This window comes from Mobula hypostoma, chromosome 5 (genome assembly GCF_963921235.1).
Source record: "Mobula hypostoma chromosome 5, sMobHyp1.1, whole genome shotgun sequence".
NCBI classification, from domain to species: Eukaryota; Metazoa; Chordata; class Chondrichthyes; order Myliobatiformes; family Myliobatidae; genus Mobula; species Mobula hypostoma.
In genome coordinates, this window is record NC_086101.1 from 185988549 (window position 1) to 186004363 (window position 15815).

At 43.8% G+C, this 15815-nt stretch overlaps 1 protein-coding gene and 1 long non-coding RNA gene across 3 annotated transcripts in view; one reads left to right on the forward strand and one right to left on the reverse strand.

The window, feature by feature from the left end:
• LOC134347208 (uncharacterized) overlaps positions 1-9991 on the forward strand; it is a 46742-nt gene extending 36751 nt beyond the window's left edge. The window contains exons 2-3 of the long non-coding RNA XR_010018104.1: positions 4183-4623; positions 9345-9991. This is a non-coding gene — a long non-coding RNA (uncharacterized LOC134347208). The remainder of the gene's footprint in view (positions 1-4182; positions 4624-9344) is intronic.
• clcn3 (chloride channel 3) overlaps positions 1-15409 on the reverse strand; it is a 237530-nt gene extending 222121 nt beyond the window's left edge. For both annotated transcript variants that reach the window (XM_063049499.1, XM_063049496.1), the window contains exon 1: positions 15315-15409. The gene's annotated coding sequence lies outside the window, so the exon portion shown is untranslated. The remainder of the gene's footprint in view (positions 1-15314) is intronic.
• Between the last annotated feature and the right edge of the window lie 406 nt (positions 15410-15815).

Here is a 15815-nt window from a genome sequence, read left to right on the forward strand (position 1 = left end):
GAGTTATTCTGTAAGAGATTTGATACAAACACAAAAAAAGCATCCATATGGAGAGTAACATACACAAAATGCTAGAGGAACTCAGCAACCAATCCACATGCACAGAATGGATGCAAGGTTTGGGTGAAGGCAGCTGAAAATAAAACACAGTCGCAGTTAAAATCCATCTCCAAGTCTTTCCCTCAGGATCAATGAAAACTTGCTTTCACTTTGGCGCTCCTTAATCACTTCAGAACTCACAAAACCAACATGGGAACTGCAAGCCCTTCCACCAAAGGAGGTGCACAAAGGGACATTCAGGTGAATAATTTGCAAGCTGGTCCATTCTTCCTGTCATTTACACATGGATCATCCATGAGATAAAACCATTTGCACTATCATTCGAAACAATAGGAATAATATAAGGGAGAATACAAAAACTTTTCTCATATGTATTAATGATGGGGCAGCACGCTTTACACTACAGGCAACCCACTGCTACCTGTAAGGAGTTTAGACGTTCTCCCTGTGACCACGTGGGTTTCCTCTGGGTGCTCCAGTTTCCTCCCACAATCCAAAGATGTACCAGATGGTAGGTTAATTGGTTATTATAAATTGTCCCATGATTAGACTCGGGTTAAAATCGGGGGATTGCTGGGGGGGGATGGATGGATGGATGGATGCTGCTTTTCTTTTCCACTGAGCAATTACTAGCTTGCAATTCCCACGAGAAGAACAAATCAGAGAAGCCAAAATGAACTAAAGACAACATTGCAGGAATATCATGGCTTACACTAGAACTTTGACCAGCGACCAATCAGCATTTTGGATTGATTAGCAAGGGCAAACTAAAGAAACAGGGGTAAGTGCAGTGGTTGTCTTCTGAGTGGACACAGAGTGATGATCTTCAAGCTTTAGCTCTTTGGGAGGCTTCAGCAAGGAGAGACTTCACTCAGAGAAAGCAAAAAGGAAAGAAGTTTGTTTTTTCCTTTTGATTTTATCTGCTCAGCTGGGACACTAGGGATGACGGGCAGGATAGTGAAATGCTCCTCTTGCAGGATGTGGGAAGGCAGGGAGACCTCCGGTTTCTGACGATTACATTTGTGAGAAGTGCATTCAGCTGCAGCTTCTAACAAACCCTGTTAAGGAGTTGGGGCTGGAAATGGATGAACTCCAGATCATTCAGGAGGCTGAAGGGGTGATAGATGGGACATATAGAGAGATAGTTACACCAAGGTGCAGGACACAGGAGCCTGTGTGACCGTCAGGAAAGGGAAAGGGGTTAAGGAGCAAGTACCGAGTATCCCTGTGGCCATCCCCCTCAACAACAGGTATATCAATTAGGATACTGTTGGGGGTGTGGAGAAGGAGGGGGAATGTCCGAACAGAGACAAGTCACAGTGGTCGGGTCTCTGCGACTCAGAAGGGAAGGGAGGGGAGAAGAGGCACAGTGTGGTGATAGGGGAACTGTCAGTTAGGGGAACGGACAGGAGATTCTGCGGGCAAGAATGAGATTCCCAAATGGTACTTTGCCTCCCAGGTGCCTGACTCCAGGTATCTTGGATTGAGTCCTTAGCATTCTTCAGTGGGAGGGTGATCAGCCAGAAGTCGTGGTTCATTTAGGTACCAATGACATGGGTAGAATGAGTGGCAAGGTTCTGCACAGGGAGTTAGGTGTCAAGTCAAAGGGCAGGACCTCCAGGGTTCTGATCTCAGGATTGCTATCTGTGCCACGTGCTAGTGACGCCAGAACTAGGAAGATTTAACATGTGGCTAAGGGGTTGGTGTAGGAGGGAGGGCATAAGATTTTTGGATCATTGGGCTCTCTTCCAGGTAAGGTGGGTTCTATACAGAAGGGACAAGGTGGGTTCTATACAGAAGGGACAGTTTGCACCCGAACTGAAGGGGACTAATATTCTAGCAGTAAGGTTTGTTAATGCTGGACTGTGGGGTTTAAACTAGAGTTGCAGGGGGATGGGAACCAAAGTGCCAGAACAGTTAGCGGAGAGATTGTAGAGGTAGATGTTACTAAGACCTCAGACAAAGTTAGGAATCAAATGGTTAAGCATAGTGCAACTAGTGTCTTGAAATGCCAAATTTTAAATGCAAAAAGCATCGTAGGCAAGGCGGACAATGGTGCAGAAGATGAGGTAGCTGGTTTACGAACAGAGGCAATGTGTAATAAGGAGAGACTGTTGATAGGGCAAAATTGCAGTCAACAGAATGAGTTGCAACAGGCAGGCAAATTTGAAAAGGTTGAATATAGGACTGAAGGCATTGCATCTGAATGCACACAGTATACAGAATAAAGTAAATGAACTTGCAGCTCAGTTACCGATTGGCAGGTATGACGTTACAGGCATCACCAAATCATGGCTGAAAGATTATAGCTAGGAGATGAATGTCCAAGGATATACATTGTATCCAAAGTATAGGCAGGAAGGTGGACGGTGGGGGCGGGGGGGAGAGACGTTACTCTGTTGGTAAAAAAGAAATCCAATCATTTGAAAGAGGTGACATTGGGTCAGGAGGTGTTGTGAATGGAGCCAAGGAACTGTAAGGATAAAAATACTCTAATGGGGGATTGTATATAGACGCGCAAACAGTAATGAGGATGTGGCTCATAAATTATAATGGGAGATAGAAAATGTATGCTAAAAGGGCAATGTTACAATAGTCATGGGGGATTTCAACATGCAGGTAGATTGGGCCCAAGCCAGCATGGGTTCATGAAGGGAAGATCCTGCCTCACCAACCTATTAGAATTTTTTTGAGGTAATCTCAAATAAGATTGACAAGGGAGAGGCTGTGGATGTTGTGTATTTGGATTTTCAAAAGGCTTTCGATAAGGTGCCGCATGGGAGGCTGCTTAATAAGATGAGAGCCCATGGAATTACAGGAAAGATATTGGAATGGGTGGAGCATTGGCTGATAGGCAGAAAGCAAAGGGTGGGAATAAAGGGATCCTATTCTGATTGGTTGTCGGTTACTAGTGGTGTTCCGCAGGGGTCAGTGTTGGGGCCGCTTCTTTTTACAATGTATATCAATGACTTGGATTATGGATTAAATGGTTCTGTGGCTAAATTTGCAGATGACACCAAGATACGTGGAGGAGCAGGAAGTGTTGAAGAAACGGAAAGGTTGCAGAGAGACTTGGTCAGTTTAGGAGAGTGGGCAAAGAAATGGCAGATGAGATACAATCAACACACACAAAAAATACTGGTGAACACAGCAGGCCAGGCAGCATCTATAGGAAGAGATACAGTCAACGTTTCGGGCCGGGACACTTCGTCAGGTCTAACTGAAAGTAGAGATAGTAAGGGATTTGAAAGTGGGAGGGGGAGGGGGAGATCTGAAATGATAGAAGAAGACAGGAGGGGAGGGGTGGATCTAAGAGCTGGAGAAGGGAGAAGATCATGGGACGGGAAGCCTGGGGAGAAAGAGAAGGGGGGAGGGGAGCCCAGAGGGTGAAGAGCAGGTAAGGAGTTACAGTGACAGGGACAGAGGGAGAAAAAAGAGGGGGGAAAATAAAAAATATTAGATAGATAGATAGATAGATAGATAGATAGATAGATAAGGGATGGGGTGTGAAGGGGAGGAGGGGCATTAATGGAAGTTAGAGAAGTCAATATTCATGCCATCAGGTTGGAGGCTACCCAGATGGAATATAAGGTGTTGTTCCTCCAACCTGTGTGTGGCTTCATCTTGACAGTAGAGGAGGCTGTGGATAGACATATCAGAATGGGAATGGCACGTGGAATTAAAATGTGTGGCCACTGGGAGATCCTGCTTTTTCTGGCGGACAGAGCGTAGGTGTTCAGCAAAACAAAGTCTCCCAGCCTGCATCGGGTCTTGCCAATGTATAGAAGGCCGCACCGGACACAGTATATCACCCCAGCCGACTCGCAGGTGAAGTGTCGCCTCACCTGGAAAGACTGTCTGGGGCCCTGAATGGTGGTGAGGGAGGATGTATAAGGGCATGCGTAGCACTTGTTCCACTTACAAGGATAAGTGCCGGGAGGGAGATCGGTGGGGAGGGATGGGGGGGACGAATGGACAAGGGAGTCGCATAGGGAGCAATCCCTGCGGAAAGCAGAAAGAGGGGGAGGGGAGGGAAAGATGTGCTTGGTGGTGGGATCCCGTTGGAGGTGGCGGAAGTTACGGAGAATAATATGTTGGACTATATGTTGTATCTCATTACAGGTGTCCCCCGCTTTTCGAACGTTCGCTTTACGAAACCTCACTGTTACGAAAGACCTACATTAGTACCCTGTTTTCGCTAACAGGTGTTTTCACTATTACGAAAAAAGCAGCGCGTGAAAAAAATCAGCGCACACCCCGAGCAGCCGCTCTCTCCCAGATTCAGAACTGCATTCTAGCCAGCATTGCTTAAACTCGTGCCTGTGAGCAGCCGTTTGCAAGATGAGGAAAGAACTCGTAAGGATGTTACACTTAGAGTAAAACATAATTAAGCGTTTTGATCGTGGTGAACGAAGAAAGGTCTAAGTGAGTTTGGCTTGTGGAAGCTGACGAAGATGATGTTGAAGAGGTTTTGGCATCCCATGACCAAGAACTGATAGATGAAGAGCTGATGCAATTGGAAGAGGAAAGGATAACAATCGAAACCGTCTGAGTAATGATAAAGTACGACTTTAATTTTGAAAGGGTACGTCGGTTTAGGGGATATTTGCAGGATGGTTTGAGTGCTTACAAAGAACCGTACGATAGAAAAATGCACGAGGCTCAGCAGTCAAGCAAGCCTTTCACATCAGCCACAGCAGACCATGAACCTCGACCTTCGACATCGAGGCGGGCAGTCATAGGAGAAGATGAGCTGCCTGCTCTAATGGAAATAGACGAGATGACACCCCAGTGTCCCACCACCCCAACACCCAGGCCGCAGACATATAACGATTCACGGAGAATGCAGCAGTAGCCGGGAGACACACAGCTCATCTTTAAGAAAAAAGGCGAAATAAACATACTAATTAATTAGATGCCCCCTGACACATAACTGTCGGCCCAGATCAGAGGCGATGCAATCGGCATTCAGCACTGATCTGGGCCGACAATTACGTGCCGGGCTGCACCTAATTAATTAGCATGTTTATTTCGGCTTTTTTCTTAAAGATGTGCTGTGCGCCTCCCGGCTACCACTGTACCACAGCGTGCCTCGCAGCAATGTATCGGTCTGCGGCCTGGAGGGTGGGGGCCACTGCACCACCCAACCTCCGACGACTCAGCCTAACACACCATCATCAGTGTGCTCGGCGCTGCCCCAATTCCGGAAAGTGATACTACACTGTACATACATTATTTCTACTTTATATCAGTTGTGTATTTTTACGTGTTATTTGGTATGATTTGGCAGCTTCATAGCTTAAAGGTTACTGGAGAGCGCTTGCACTGTGTTTTTGCTGACGGCGCTTGCGTGAGATTTTCGCTACGGAGAACAGTTCAGGCAATGATTGTGGAAAAGTATTTCTACTTCATATAAGCTGTGTATTTATCATATCATTCCTGCTTTTACTATATGTTACTGTTATTTTAGGTTTTGTGTGTTATTTGGCATGATTTGGTAGGTTATTTTTGGGTCTGCGAACGCTCACAAAATTTTCCCATATAAATAAATGGTAATTGTTTCTTCGCTTTACCACATTCCGGCTTATGAACCGTTTCATAGGAATGCTCTACCTTCGGATGGCGGGGGAAACCTGTATATGAGATACAATGTTGAGAAATATACAGTTGTACATTTTGGAAGAAGAAATAATCGGGCAGATTATTATTTAGATGGGGAGAAAATTCAAAAATCGGAAGTGCAAAGGGACTTGGGGGTCCTCGTGCAGGATACCCTAAAGCTTAACCATCAGGTTGGATCGGCAGTAAGGAAAGCGAATGCTGGGTTTGCATTCATTTCAAGAGGAATAGTGTATAAGAATAAGGAGGTGTTGATGAGGCTTTATGGGGCACTGGTGAGACCTCATTTGGAATACTGTGCAGTTTTGGCCCCCCTATCTTAGAAGGGATGTTCTGATGTTGGAGAGAGTTCAGAGAAGATTTATGAAGATGCTTCCTGGAATGCAGGGGCTAACATACGAGGAGCATTTGTCGACTCTTGGGCTGTATTCATTAGAGTATAGAAGAATGAGAGGGGATCTCAGAAACATTTCAAATGTTGAAAGGGTTGGACAGAGTCGATATGGAAAGGTTGTTTCCCTTGGTGGGTGAGTCCAGGACAAGAGGCCACAGTCTTAGAATTAGAGGGTATCCGTTTAAGAGATAAGGAGAAATTTTTTTAGCCAGAGGGTCGTGGATTTATAGAATTCGTTGCCACATACAGCTGTGGAGGCCCGATCATTGAGGGTGTTTAAGGAGGAGATTGATAGGTATCTAATTAGTCAGGGTATAAAGGGATATGGGGAAAAAGCTGGAAATTGGAATTAGATGGGAGAATAGTTTAGCCCATGGTAGAGTGGCGAAGCAGACTCGATGGGCCGAATGGCCTACTTCCGCTCCCTTGTCTTGTGATCTTGTGTAAAAAAATCAGGTTGATGCTGGATTACAGGAGGGGGGATTTCAGGAGCGTCCACAAGATGGCTTTTTAGAGCAGCTCATGGTTGAGCACACAAGAGGATCAGCTACTCAGCATTGAGTGTTGTGCAATGAAGCAGAATTGATTAAAGGGCTTCTGGTAAAAGATCCCTCAGGGGCAACTGACCATATGATCAAATTCACCCTGAAATTTGAGGAGAGGCTAAAGTCAGATGTATCAGTATTACAGTGGAGTAAAGGGAATTAGAGGCATGAGAAAGGAGTTGGCCAGAATTGATTGGATGATGGCAAAGCAGCAATGGCTGGAATTTCTGGAAGCAATTCAGAAGGCACAGGATGTGTACATCCCAAAGAGGAAATAGTATTCTATAGGAAAGATAACACAACAGTGGCTAACAAGGGAAGTCAAAGCCAACATAAAAGCCAAAGATAGGGCATATAATACAGCAAAAATTAGTGGGAAGTTAGAGGATTGGGAACCTTTTAAAAAAAACCAGAGGGCAACAAAAAAGTCATTAAGGCAAAAATGGAATACAAAAGTAAACCAGCCAATAATATTAAAGAGGATACCAAAAGTTTCTTCAGAAATGTAAAGTGTGAAAAAGAGGCAAGAATGGATATCGGTCCCCTGGAAAACGTTGCTGGAGAGGTAGCAATGGGAGCCAATGAAATAGCAGATGAATTGATTAAGTATTTTGCACCAGTCTTCACTATGGAAGATACTAGCAGTATGGTGGAAAGTTCCAGGTGTCAGGGGAATTAAGTGTATGAATTGGAGAGGAGGTTCTTGGGAAACTGAAAGAGTTCTCAAGGAGTTAACTAAAGAGATCGCGTAGGCATCAGTAATGATCTTTCAAGAATCACTCAATTCTGGAACAGTTCTGGAAGACTGGAAAAATTGCAAATGCCACTCCACTCTTCAAGGAAAGAGGCAGAACAAAGGAAACTATAGGCCAGTTCGTCTAGCCTTAGTGGAAGATGTTGGAGTTGATTATTAAGGATGAGGTCTCAGGGTACTTGGAGGCACATGATAAAATAGGCTGCGGTCAGCATGGTGTCCTCAAAGAAAATCTTGCCTGACAAATCTGTGGAATTCTTTGAAGTAACAAACAGGATAGATAAAGGAGAATCAATTGATCTTGTGTACTTGGAATTTCAGAAGGCCTTTGACAAGATGCTGCACATGAGGCTGATTAACAAGCTATGAGCACATGGTATTACCGGAAAGATTCTAGCATGGGTAAAGTGGTAGCAGATTGGCAGGAGGCAAAGAGTGGGAATAAAGGGAGCCTTTTCTAGTTGACTGCTGGTGACTAGTGGTATCCACGGGGCGTCTGTGTTGAGACCCATTTATTTTACATTACATGTCAATGATTTGGATGATGGAATTGATGGCTTTGTTGCAAAATCCACTGACAATATGAAGATAGTTGGAGGGGCAGGTAGTTCCGAGGAAGTAAAGAGGCTACAGAAGGACTTAGATTAGGAGAATGGGCAAAGAAATGGAATACAGTGTCAGGAAGCGTATGATTATGCACTTTGAAAGAAGAAATTAAAGGGTCGACCATTTCCTAAATGGAGAGAAAATACAAAAACTGAGGTGCAAAAGGACTTGGGAGTCCTTGCTCAGGATTCCTTAAGGTTAATTTGCAGCTTGAGTCTGTGGTGAGGATGGCAAGTGCAATGTTAGCATTCATTTCAAGATATTGGAGCCAAGAGGGAAATTGGATCAGCAATGATGAAATGGTGGAGCAGACTCAATGAGCCAAATGGCCTAATTCTGCTCCTACATCTTATGGCCTTATAATGTTGAGAAGATGAATGGTCAAAAAGGATTTAAAGAAACAAGTAGGACTTTTAAATTGTGACAGTCAGATGAGAACAAATGCAAGTCAATTAATCCACAAAATGATGAACAAACAACACTTTCTGCAAGTTTGTCAAGATTCGAAAAGTGTTCTGTATAATCTCAAATTGACATAGGCATTGGAATTTTCCATTGAGTACAGTAGCAAGGATAAGGGTTTCAAATGCAGATGAGATCAAGTGGGCTCAGTATTGAACAGAAGTAAGCAGAAACAGTGGCAATGATCAAAAACTGATCTGACAGTCAAACAAAGTCGCAAACATGCCCCATCTACCCATTTCCCTCCACAGATGCTGCTTGATCTGCTGAGTTCATCCAACACTTTGAAAGGTGTGAAAAGTCAGACAAATCCTCAAACATTGCTAGCAGAGATAGGGTATTTGTGGAGGAGACTATGAAAACAGCAGATGCAAAAATTAAGCAAAACTTTCACATAAAAGAATGACCACATGGTTGAGGCAGCAAAGTGCTGCTAAAATAGTGAATTGCCTCAGAGGTCGGCTTTCAATGAATGGGTGAGATTAAAATAGTCAGATGTATGACATGAATGGGTAATACTCGTTCTGAAATATGCAGTGAGATCGCATTCATTGGAAGGGAAGGAACAATAGTGTTCATCTGGAGTATCACAGAGGAAAAGTCCCTTTGGACTCCTTAAACATATTAGATATGATTAATGGTGACATCATAATCACTGGAAGAAATATTATCTTCCAGAGAAGGTTCAATTTAAGTTCTACACTTGGCTTCAGAAGGAAATTAGATAAATATACGATGATTGGAGTGACAAGAGAAAGATACAAGAAAGTAGGACAAACCTGTGTTGTTCTAAAGAGTAGTTAGTCCAAAAGGTCTCCTGTGCTGTATTATTCAATTATGCCATTGTTTTAACTATTTAACACAATCACTCATTTACTAACTTAACTCTTGTTCCCCTTGACAGAAAAAAGACAACTTGCAAATTACTTGTCAGTCTTTGAAACAATAAACCAAGAATTGTCAACTTTATTCGAGTTAAGCAGTGGTCCCCAACCATCAGTGACCCAAGACGTGCAAAGGAATAGGTCCGTGACCCATTTGTGAATGTCCCCGGTGAATCATTCATGTCAGCGCGGGGAAAAGATTAACTCCTCGAGCTTGCAAATGACGGTGGGCTGAAAAGTTTGTTTGACATAACATCTCTGCTGGCATTCTAGATCAAATTCAAGGCTGAATATCCTGAGATAGCCACGAAAGCACTGAAAATGTTGCTTCCATTTCCAACATATTTCTGTAAAGCGGAGTTCTCGGCAAAGAATGCAATGAAAACTAAATTGCAGAATAGATTGGACATAAGGAACCCCCTTCGAGTATCACTGTCTCCCATCACCCCTCGGATGGGACCGTCTTGTTGCAGGAGAACAAGCCCAGGGCTCCCACTGATTCAGCGATATTGGTGTGTTGCAATGATCTTAAATGTTCATACGAGGAAAATATGCGCTGTGTGTTTAATATCCAAACGTTACTTAAAATGTTATGATGCTATTGACTTAATTGACATCAATATTCATGCAAGGAAAATATGCACTGTGTGTTTAATATTAAATTCATTAGATAAACCCTTTTAGAAACGAAATTGAGTGCATTAGCCACTTATAAGTGACTTATCACTTACATTCCGGTCGTGATTAACATCCCACCCCCCCGCCCCCGGTCGGCCAATCCGCAAGAATATTGTCAATATTAAACCAGTCCGCGGTGCAAAAAATGTTGGGGACCCCTGTTCCAAAACACAAAAATCTAGGTACTGGAAATTTAAAACACGAAGCAGAAAATGCAGCAGATAATCAGCAAATTAAGCAGCAATACTACAAAGGGGAATAGAGTTAACATTTCAAGCCATGAACATTTCAGAAAACGCAACTGCTTCTCTCTCCACCTGATCTGGTTATCTTTGGCATTTTCCATTCTCATTCAATTTTTTGCATTTTTTAAAAAATATACAGGTATATATTTAACAATGCATCATACAAACATCTTTCAAAACCAAAACTACTAACATCCATCCAACCATTCTGTCTTCAATTTTCCAGAATTGAAGTTCCAAGACCCTCGTTAATCACCAATCTATTGAAGTGAACCAACCATTATTCTTGTAATTTAGAAAACGGTCAACCAAGAGCAATAAATGACATGGAAGAGGGGAGAGAAGAGATGGCAATTCAGCATCCCTATATTAGGTTAAACTACATTCACAGAATCAGAAAGACAATCATTTGGAAAGGCACAATTGGCAGAGATGGAAAATGGCTAACTGACAACCATGTCTCAGAACACAATTTTGATATAGCCAACACAGAGAGACAAGTACAGATATGTCCCCAAATTCAGCACTAGCAGCTGACGATCATATCATAGACCAAGTAAATACAAGGACATTCATGTTACCGAGGTATTGATAACTAATGGCCCGACCATATCTTTATCCAAATTACTATTGCCACCAAAGTAAAGGTGACGACAGAAATACTGCTGCAAGGATATCAGCACTGAAGGCCTCAAACACATGTAAATATGAACCTGGAACAAGAGCAGTTCACGCAGCCCCCCCAGCATAATCCACGTCATGACTAATCTCATTGAAGCTTCAGATTCACATTACCATCTTCCAAAATTACCAAGCAGAAGAAAAGACTGAGGATATATAACCATATAACCATGTAACAATTACAGCACGGAAACAGGCCATCTCAACCCTTCTAGTCCATGCCAAAATAAAATCTCCTTGGAAAAACTGGAACAATCCCACCACCTCATGGAAATTCCTGTCCCAAGAGTGCCCACTGGTAAAGATAACACTAGGTCCTTTTCACAAAAATTCTATGTGTACAAGTCCAAGGCAAAAAGTGGAAACAGTGCACCATCGCCAAATCACATACCCACTCCATCCTTTGATATAACTAATCTCTTCCAGTAAGATGGCAGCACGTTCAGTCACAGCAGCTTCTAGGGGGTCAACAAAAGGTGCTGTCATATTTAAACATCTTTTGAATGATCACAAGATCCTGCAGTACAAGAAGAACTTAAAGTACCATAGGTCTATTCTCCATCAGTGAGTTGCTCGCTGGTGGAGTAAATGAAAGAGCTGTGAAAAGTGCCGCGGTCTGAGTCAAAGGAGGCATACGGTCTAATAGTGAGTGACCGTCCTGGTCGCCTTTCTTGTAATTGCAAGACACTTCTGGACATTGTTAACATGGAATGCTGCAAGTCTGATTTACTGATTTATTGGCAGAGAGCAGGGGGAGCTGTGTAACCTCGGTCATGGTGAGGACTAACCCTCAAGCCATGTTTGCCTGTTTACAGCCTCCAGGAGCTGGTGTGCTCCACCGGTGAGGGTGTGGCGCAGCATCCAGGTTGCAGTCAGTGCTGCCTCCCAAATGCTCTCTCAACAAAAGACAAGGTCTGCTATGGCCATCTGCAGATTTCGGCAGCGTCGAATAACTTGAGTTTTCACTCTTACTGAGTGGCTGTTTCTCTCTATCTTATACGTGCTTTGCGCTGTGTGTGACTGTGCTTGGTCCCAGAGCAACGCTGCCTCATTTGGCTGCATTCATGTATGGTTGAATAACAATTAAGCTTGAATTGAACGTGATTGATAGAGTCTGCAGATACCCTACTGACTAACCAAAACCCCACAGACAATTTACCCTCAAGCTCAAGAACCATCGGATCTTCAATTTGCCGAATAATAATGCAGAAACCAAACAAAATAAAATGCAAATTATAGTAGGTTACTGACAAACTATGACACACAAGGAGGCTGCTCCACCCATCTGGCTTGTGCTAGCACCCAGAAGACCAATCCGAGCAGTGCCATTTCACTCTCTTATTTATTTCTCCCTGCTGTCCAACATGTACACTTCTATTTAGGCACCGTGGCAGCACAGCGATTGGCACAGCACTATTACAACTTGGGGCGTTTGGAGTTGAATTCAAATGTAATCTGTAAGGAGTCTGTATGTCCTCCTCGTGAAATGCATGGGTTTTCTCTGGGTGTTCTGGTTGCCTTCCACGGTCCAAATACTTACTGGTTAGTAGGTTAATTGATTCTGGAGGGGGGAGAAAAGTAATGTCAATCCAAAACAAATGCCAGAAGCACTTTGTTCATCAAGTAGCATATCTGGAGAGAGAAGCACAATCAACATTTCAGGTCATGGACACCTTCATCAGAATTGAAAAAGAAAGTATCCGAATGGGTAGAATCTCAGGTTGCCAAAGTTACAGTTACATTACATACCAGCATTGTCACATGAAACTTTGTCACATGGTGTGAGCAGAATTATCTGCAGCTTAATGTGAAAAAGACTAAGGAGCTGGTGGTAGACCTAAGGAGAGATAAGGTACCGGTGACCCCCGTTTCCATCCAGGGGGTCAGGGTGGACATGGTGGAGGATTACAAATACCTGGGGATACGAATTGACAATAAACTGGACTGGTCAAAGAACACTCAGGCTGTCTACAAGAAGGGTCAGAGCCGAGCCTATTTCCTGAGGAGACTGAGGTCCTTTAACATCTGCCGGACGATGCTGAGGATGTTCTACGAGTCTGTGGTGGCCAGTGCTATCATGTTTGCTATTGTGTGCTGGGGCAGCAGGCTGAGGGTAGCAGACACCAACAGAATCAACAAACTCATTTGTAAGGCCAGTGATGTTGTGGGGATGGAACTGGACTCTCTCACGGTGGTGTCTGAAAAGAGGATGCTGTCCAAGTTGCATGCCATCTTGGTCAATGTCTCCCATCCACTACATAATGTACTGGGTGGGCACAGGAGTACATTCAGCCAGAGACTCATTCCACCGAGATGCAACACAGAGCGTCATAGGAAGTCATTCCTGCCTGTGGCCATCAAACTTTACAACTCCTCCCTTGGAGTGTTAGACACCCTGAGCCAATAGGCTGGTCCTGGACTTATTTCCTGGCATAATTTACATATTACTATCTAATTATTTATGGTTTTATTACTATTTAATTATTTATGGTGCAACTAATGAAAACCAATTTCCCCCGGGATCAATAAAGTATGACTATGACTCAAGAGAAAATAAATAAATTGAAAGCTGTAAAGAGGTAAAAGGACAGTTGCATAAAATTATTAAATTCACTAACAAATCCTGTGGATCCAACAAGCCCAGAAAGATTTTTGAGATGCTATTGTTTGAGTTTAGAACAGGAATCACTAAGGCAATGATTGAGTCCAGAAACGAAAGCGTCAGAGTGGAACAGGAGATAAGAAATAAAAGTTACAGGCACTGGAAACCCAGGAATCACAGCTGCAGATTAAATAAGAGGTATAGATGTCTAAAGAGGCCTGATTAACAAAGTCCTTTATTTATACACAACTCTCACATACTCTAGCAATACTGCAGTATATTCCTTGCAGAACTCCAGAGAGAGTGAATAAGGCCTTTGTTTAATGATTTGTATAACTCAATCAGTTCAACCATTTCCAAACTACAAGCGAAAGAAAGCCCAGAAATTATTATCACAACAGAGCACTGTTCCAAAGTTCAAAGCAGAAAATAGTGAGCATGGACATGCTTGGGTAAGGGCCCGCTTCTATGCTAGACACCTCTGACTCTCTTACACTCCTCTATGACTAACATTTTTGTATTGCTGGAGTGCTGACGATATAGTAAAGCTATCTATTGCAATATTGCGTCTATACTGCACGGTTATACTGAACTCGATACTTGATCGCTGGTCATTATGCAACTATAGATTACACAGTACAGAAGACAAAAATTAGTATGAAAATGTATTTAGAGGAAAAGAATCAGTTCCTTGGCTTTTCTCATATACTGTCAATATCAACTGATTCTAAGTGCATCCAGGATGAGATATATGCAAAACAGGATGAGGAAACAAAATAAAAGAGTCAGCCCAAATCAATCCACATCAGCATTAAAAGCTTCCTGGAGCAAGCCTCCTCCCATTTTCCTCAGCCAATTCCATCAGTGTGAAGCATTTCTACTTCCACTTTTGTAGATCTTATGCTTCACTCTTAAAATACACACCTTTAGTCATGCCTGAAGCATAACTTTTAATGCCATCTGCTCAGAAACACACTGTTACTTGATTTATTTACTTTTTTATATAGCCTAGAAAACATGTATTTGATTCCATCATTCCTCCAACCCCCACGAAAACTATCAACTCTTCATAGTCAAACACATTACATGGGATTGAAAAACAACAAACAATTGGAGGAACTCAGCCTTCAGGCAGCATCTCTGGAAGGAAATTGACAGTCCGGGCCCCATGAAAGAGCTTGAGCCGGAATGTCAACAGTGCATTTCAGCCCATAGATGCGGCTTGACCGACTGAGTTCCTCCAGCATCTTCAGTTCCCTATTAGAATCAGAATTAGGTTTAATATCACATACACAGGTTGCGAAATTTGTTGACAATTGAATTGAACTGAAACTCTACAACTTCACTTATGTCCTACAAAAATCAATATAAATTATCTTCAGAAATTAGCGTATTGGCCTCTCATTCCAACCCTTACACACACATACACACCGACCTCATCCTATCCCATCCAAAACCACCCCCCTCCCGCAACATCACTCCATCCCGTCTCATCCCATCCCATCAAACCCGGCCCCAACGCCTCATCCATCCCAGCCCTCCGCAACTCCACCCGTTGTCACCCCAGACCCAGCCCCTACCCCACGATCCCCTGACCGGTCACTCAGCAGCCCCACCCCCTGAACCCATCACTACGCAGCTCCTAAGCTCCCCACCACAGATGCTTCAGCCCCACAATTTCGGCCAGCTACCGTGTCCATCTATCCGCCAACCCTAGCTGGAGCCGAGGCATGCAACGTCCAGAGACGCGGGGGCAGACCGCCACCATCACGTACGGTACCTACTCTGCACATTCTCCCCGCAGCCCCTGTTGTCATGGCACGCCGAGCCGACTGGCTAACGCTTAAGGCATCGCGAGAACCGAGCCCTAAACACTCGCGATATTCCTTCCTCACCCCCGCCTGCAGCGGCTTTGTTCTGAAGATTACGTCACGCGGGAAAGGAGCGGGGACGCGCGGGCACGTCTCCGTGCAGGGACGGTAACGGGAGCGCGTACGTCTCGTCGGCTGGAGACACTTGGGAGGGGGAAATGGCCCGCCACCCTCGAGACGCTGGTGGGGACGGACTGGACAATATATTTCCGGATTATTAATTTTTGTTTAAATCCAACACGCTCGTGAAGACCAAAGTTGAGTTTTAATTGTCACATGTACAGCGAAACGCCATAAGACGTGGGAGCAGAATTAGACAATCCAGTTTGCTCGGCTATTCCATCATGACTGAAAGCTGTCCCTTCCTTTCCAGTCACAAGCAAGAGAAAAGCTGCAGATGCTGGCAATCCAAGC